Source organism: Nematolebias whitei, chromosome 21 (assembly GCF_014905685.2).
Source record: "Nematolebias whitei isolate Nwh7 chromosome 21, NemWhi1, whole genome shotgun sequence".
In the NCBI taxonomy this organism is placed as follows: domain Eukaryota; kingdom Metazoa; phylum Chordata; class Actinopteri; order Cyprinodontiformes; family Rivulidae; genus Nematolebias; species Nematolebias whitei.
In genome coordinates this window covers 31226957-31232837 of record NC_056518.1, presented here as the reverse complement: position 1 = coordinate 31232837, position 5881 = coordinate 31226957, and the positions used below count along the sequence as shown (strand labels likewise).

The 5881-nt window shown below is 41.0% G+C and overlaps 1 protein-coding gene across 1 annotated transcript in view; it reads left to right on the top strand.

Annotated features, from left to right (window-relative positions):
* The window catches only part of LOC119427367 (protein jagged-2), a 46269-nt gene that overhangs the window by 4120 nt on the left and 36268 nt on the right, over nucleotides 1–5881 (top strand). The window lies entirely within an intron of this gene.

The window sequence follows — 5881 nt, the reverse complement described above, 5'->3', positions numbered from 1 at the left end:
TGCAGCAGAACGTTGCAGCAGAACGTTGCAGCAGACGATGCAGCAGACGATGCAGCAGACGATGCAGCAGAACGTTGCAGCAGACGATGCAGCAGACGCTGCAGCAGAACGTTGCAGCAGACGATGCAGCAGACGATGCAGCAGACGATGCAGCAGACGATGCAGCAGAACGTTGCAGCAGACGATGCAGCAGACGATGCAGCAGAACGTTGCAGCAGACGATGCAGCAGACGTTGCTCTTTCACAGCTTTGTTGGGCAACATGCATCTCACAGCATAAAACTGTTTCTTTTATATTCTGAGTAGCCTCAAACTGGTTTCCTGTCAGTTTATGGTGCTGGTTTTTATGATGCTGCGTCTCTGAGTGAGTTTTCACAGATTATCAGTGGAATTATCTGATTTCAAACTAAGTTATTTCGTCGTTTATAACTACGGTTGTCGACGGATGTTTTCTCTGGACCTGTTGTCTTTGTGGTTGTGGTCGTTGGTTTTGTTTGAGCTTCTCCAGAGCAGAGCAGGAAATTCTCCACGTTGGAGAAAAGGAGTAGTTTGACGACTGACACATTTCAGACGACGTTTTCCTTCTCATGTTTCTCATTTCCATGCTGCGACTTCATTAAAAGACACCGGTCCACAAAGAGGAGCCAACTTTTTACACTCTTGGTGTGGGAGAAGTGAACTGGGTCATTTCACGATTGTGCAGCTGAGTAGAAAGCGCTAATTAGATTAGCTTTCATTAGATTTGCTGTCTGAACGAGACCTCCTCGGGGAGGACTGGTCTCCTTAGAGAAAAGAGGTGGAGATTGGTGAAGGGGTGATGGGCTTGTTCTGTTAATAATGTGCTAAATTAACTAGCCCAGCTTTTGGCTGCCGGGAGCATCATGTTTTATTCATGTTAATGGGCTAACAGGTGGAACTTGACAGGTGTTAATGCTGCTTTTTTCCTGTCTTTCTCTAATTAAATCCCAGGAAAACTTGTTAATTGGGTCTTTCATGCTTCTGTGATTTTTTCCAAGTGATGCTTCCGTTTGATTTTATTCTAAACATGTACATTAAACCAAATATTTAAGTTTTATACTCCATGTAAAGTAAAGGTATCGGCTGGGTTGGTGTGTGATCACCGTGTGGTCTTTTTAGATGTAAATGTCGACACATCTTGATAAATAACTTGTTTTATTTAAGCTTGCATGAGCTTGAAATACTTGGATGTGCCATATTATTGTTCAGTGTGATGACAATATCATGAGGCTGTGGTGGTTCAGTGGTAATGATATTCTCATGGCCTCGACAATGGACAGGTGTCTACACTGGTCCTGTTAGACCTCAGTGCTGCATTTGATACAGTTGATCATAATATTCTACTACAGAGACATGAATTTGATACTGGAATTACAGGAATGGCTCTAAATTGGTTTAAATCATATTTATATGATAGATTCCAATTTGTAAATGTAAATGTAAATAACGAATCTTCACCATACACCAAAGTTATTCATGGAGTTCCTCAGGGTTCACTGCTTGGACCAATACTCTTTTCCTTGTATATGCTTCCATTAGGTAAAGTTATTAAAGAGCATGGGATAAATTTTCATTGTTATGCTGATGATACTCAGTTATATTTGTCCATGAAGCCCAATGAATCCAATCAGCTACTTCGACTACAAGCATGTCTTAAAGACATAAAAACCTGGATGACTCTTAATTTTCTGTTTTTGAACACAGACAAGACTGAGGTTTTAGTTTTTGGACCTGAGCATCTTAGGAATAAATTTTTCAGTCTTTCTCCCTCCTTAGATGCATTAATCTGTCCTCCAGCTCTAATGTTAAAAACCTTGGTGTTATTTTTGATCAGGACATGTCTTTTATCCCCCACATTAAAAACGTTACTAGAACCTCCTTCTTCCACCTGTGTAATATCACTAACATTAGAAACATCTAAAAATGATGCAGAAAAACTGGTCCAGGCATTTGTCACATCTAGACTGGACTATTGCAATGGTTTATTATCTGGGTGTCCAAATGTTTCTTTAAAAAGTCTTCAGTTGATCCAAAATGCTGCTGCCAGAGTCTTAACTGGAGTTAGTGGGAGAGATAATATCTTTCCAGTTTTAGCTTCTCTTCACTGGCTCCCTGTCAAATCAACACAAGTTCAACGATGCAATGAAATGCTGAGGACAAGAAGAATCATCTCAACTCGCCAAAAACAAACAAACAAATCAACACAAAAAAATACCAAAGCTTGCAGCAAAAATACACAAACAAGGCTCCTCAAGTGAAAAAGAAATGCCTCTACAGTGTGGTCCGGTTAGCAGCAGGTCTTGTCTGTTGGAACGTCTGTGTAGAGGCTCAAGGTAGATCTTTAGCAGAGGAACCTTTCAGAGCATATAGGATCCACAGGAACAGTTTGTAAATGTTTTAGGAATCAAAGTAGAGTTCTTTATAAAAGACCGACAGCCAAATATCTCCGTGCTTTTATTCCATAAACGTTCTAAATGTAGATTTCACATCTAATTTTCATTTAGGAGGTGATCACAAACTGCTGAATCATATTGGATGTGACGTGTTCTTGCACATCAGAAAGTTCAACCATGTTTTGTTGTCAGTTCGTGTCTTTGTTAGTGACTCTCAGCTGAGCCGTGCTGCTGCTGCTCTAGTAATTTATTCATTGAACAGGTGAAGGTGTTCAGGTGTGAGCCGCTCTCTTTGTTTAATGAAAACCCAGAACCTTTTGTAAATTGGTTTGAAGGTGTTGAATGTCACACCCTCCCCCTTTCTGACACAAAACAACCCTTCAAAACTCCCAGCAGACGTAAAGAATCTGACTCGTGTCCATCAGCAGCACTTAGTCCTGTTGCAGAGTCTGAGGTCGTTTAATGACTCGTTAAACATCTTGAACATTATAAATGTAGGAAGCCCCAGCATGGTGTTTATTACTGCGAACTTCTAATTCTCCTGTCGCAGTGGTCGGTGAGCTCTGCCTCAGTCGAGATGAAATTCTCTACAGACATCAGTGGTGTTTAGTGAAAACCCAGTCCTGTGTGGATCTCCAGCTCGGACGTCAGAAGCATCATTCAATAGGCCTGTCACGATAACAAATTCTGCTGGGCGATTAATTTTCTTGAAATTGTTGCGATAAACGATAATATTGTTTGAAATTTGACAATAATTAGTAATTATTGCCAAATTTAAGAAGAAATGTTGGTAATTAGTTTTTTGTGTAGTACATTTTTTGACCACTGGATAGCAGTATACGACTGTTTGAATCGAAGGATGGATAGTGAGGGAGCGAGCAGTGTGTCTCTAAGAAAAATGGGAGGGAGACCCCTTGACGTGACATGGGTTGTCTCTTCCTGTTTGTCGGTTCTCAAAATGGCGGACGCTCAGTGTGAACAAATGATAAAGCCAATAAATGAAAATGAGGTTGATAATTTTCATTTATCATGTGATTAATTGATTTATTGTTTATCACGACAGGCCCGTCATTCAGTTTAAAGAGTTTAAACGGGTCTTAGAACGTTGGACTTTCCACGACTGAGCTGCTGTTTTCATCTTTTAACACTTTTTACACAATCACAACTGAACACGGAGGGTTTCACCGCAGGAGGCTGAACTTTTTGTTGAAGCTGAGCCGACTGAACGCTGTTTTCTGCGCTGGCGGGGAGTGAGAGACGCAGGTGTGCGGTTACCATGGTGACCACGGTTCTGACTTCCTGTTAGACTTCAGAGAAGGATGCTGATGGATGTGGAAGTTTCAGATCATTTCTACAGAAAATGTCCTATACTTGAACTTGTACGATTTTTAGATTTGGAGTGGAACAACTTTTTTTTTTTACCAAAAATAACTTTTTTTAAATTTTTTTATTACTGTTGCAAACAGTTCTTTTCACCCAACACACATGCCTTCAATTAGACTAATTACTGATGAAACGGTTACGTTATTGTAAACATGCACAAAAGAAGCCCCCCAAAATAAAATAAAAATCCTGAAGGCAGCAGTTCAGTTGGTTCTATAGGAAGACGGGGTCGTCTTTTGAGGGTGTGAAGAACCAGGACCATGTTTTAGTCTGAAAACGTTCAGAATAGACGAGTAGCTCTTCAGTTTTAAGATTATTTCCAGCACATTAAAGTTTAAATACGTGCAAAAGCAGCCATGCATCCAACAGATGTGGATTTGTGTCGTCTTCTTGTTGACTGTATCCGTCTCAGGAAGTCCTGCGTTCTTAACGAGAATCCTTCAAACTCTCACGGTTTGTAGCAACAAGGACACAGGAATGTAGACTGACACGAGGAGCTCAAATAAAATGATTCAGGATTGATTTAGGAAACGAAACACAAGACTGACGTGGCAGCAAAACCAAAAGAACAAACCCGAAGAGACACGGAGAAGACCCGGACGTGGCATAAAGCACGATGGCTGATGAGGAGAGTGGAGACACCTGGGCACAATGACGGGGAACAGGTGAGGGAGCGAAGGCTCTGACAAATGAACGGGTGAACAGAAAACAAACACACCGACTCAAAGGAATGAACCAGCAATTAAAAAACTAAAACTGAAGAGCAGCAGCTGGCGGTGAAGGGATGTTCAGTGCAGGACAAGAGACTTTTGGGGCTGCGTCCAAATCTTTTTGTTTTTCAGCATCACGGTCGTCGTCAACGAACTGAAGCTTTTTTATTTGTTGTTTCGTTTTGGTTGTGGGCATCCACCTATCCTGCTCTCGAATTATTTAATCTACAGGTTTTATTTAGAAAAAGGTAATCGTGCTGATTCATTCATAATGTTGTGAAAAATAAATAAGTAAAAGGAACTCTGCTATTTCTTTTGTTTTTAAACTGAACGGGTGCTTGTTAAGTTAAAATACCTTTGAGCTCAAAGCTTAATGACCCTAAAGGTTTAGGATTGTGTGTCACAAAGGTTTCGTTCTGAGTTAACCTGCGTGTTGTGGACACACAAGGACACATCAGGACTAATGTTGAGCTTTGTGATCCTCTCTCTTCTTGGCACTTTGACAAAACCAAAAGAAATTGTCTCTTAAAATGACCTTGAAGTAACATTTTTCTAGCTCTTAGCTTGAAGTGTGTCTCTAATCAGTTCTAGCTCTTTGGCGTGCCCTGTAATCTTCCCTGCAGCCTCCAGTCTCTCGGAGTCAGACCCGGGTCATGGGAACCCTCAGCTGTGAGTTCAGCCCCATGCAGATGACAAACCACCAGGTCCGTCATGACGTGTTGCCTGCACCTGAATCAATCTTGGGTTTGAGTTTGTTGTGGGCTGCTGGAGGTCATCTCCTCAGAGAGTAGGTCATGGTGCGCAGACCTGCTGGGCTTTACCACAGAATATAAACACTGTCCATTTCCATTACATGATGTTACAAGAATATTTTTAATAGTTTTATTTAAAAAATATTTGACGTAACCTCTTATCCTGAGTAGAAACTTGAATCGATTTACTCCTAGCTGTGCCTCCACCCAGTCTGACAAGACCCTGAAGTTGCTGGTCATTCCACCTTCAGTGAGGACGATTCTGCCTACATGTGGGAGGCAAAGTCTGATGGATGGAGCAACAAGGTTTTCTGTTTTAACACTTCAAAATAAAAGTACAGTTTCACAACAAACTGCATTTTTCAAAGTCCATAGATTTTCACAAAGTTGGATCAAGTGTGTTTTTAAGAGGGAGGAGGAATTTGTAGCTCCATACAAATTTTATGAAGTTGAAATGGCTCTTTAAACTCAAAGCCCTTTTCTAACAGGAAGAACATGGGAATGGTGCAGCCACACGCATGCATATGTGTGTGTTGGTATCAGTTTGTAAATGTTGGTACCTGCTGGTCATTGTGGTATCTGTTGGTAACTGATGGTATCTGTTCATGAATGTTGGTACCTGTTGG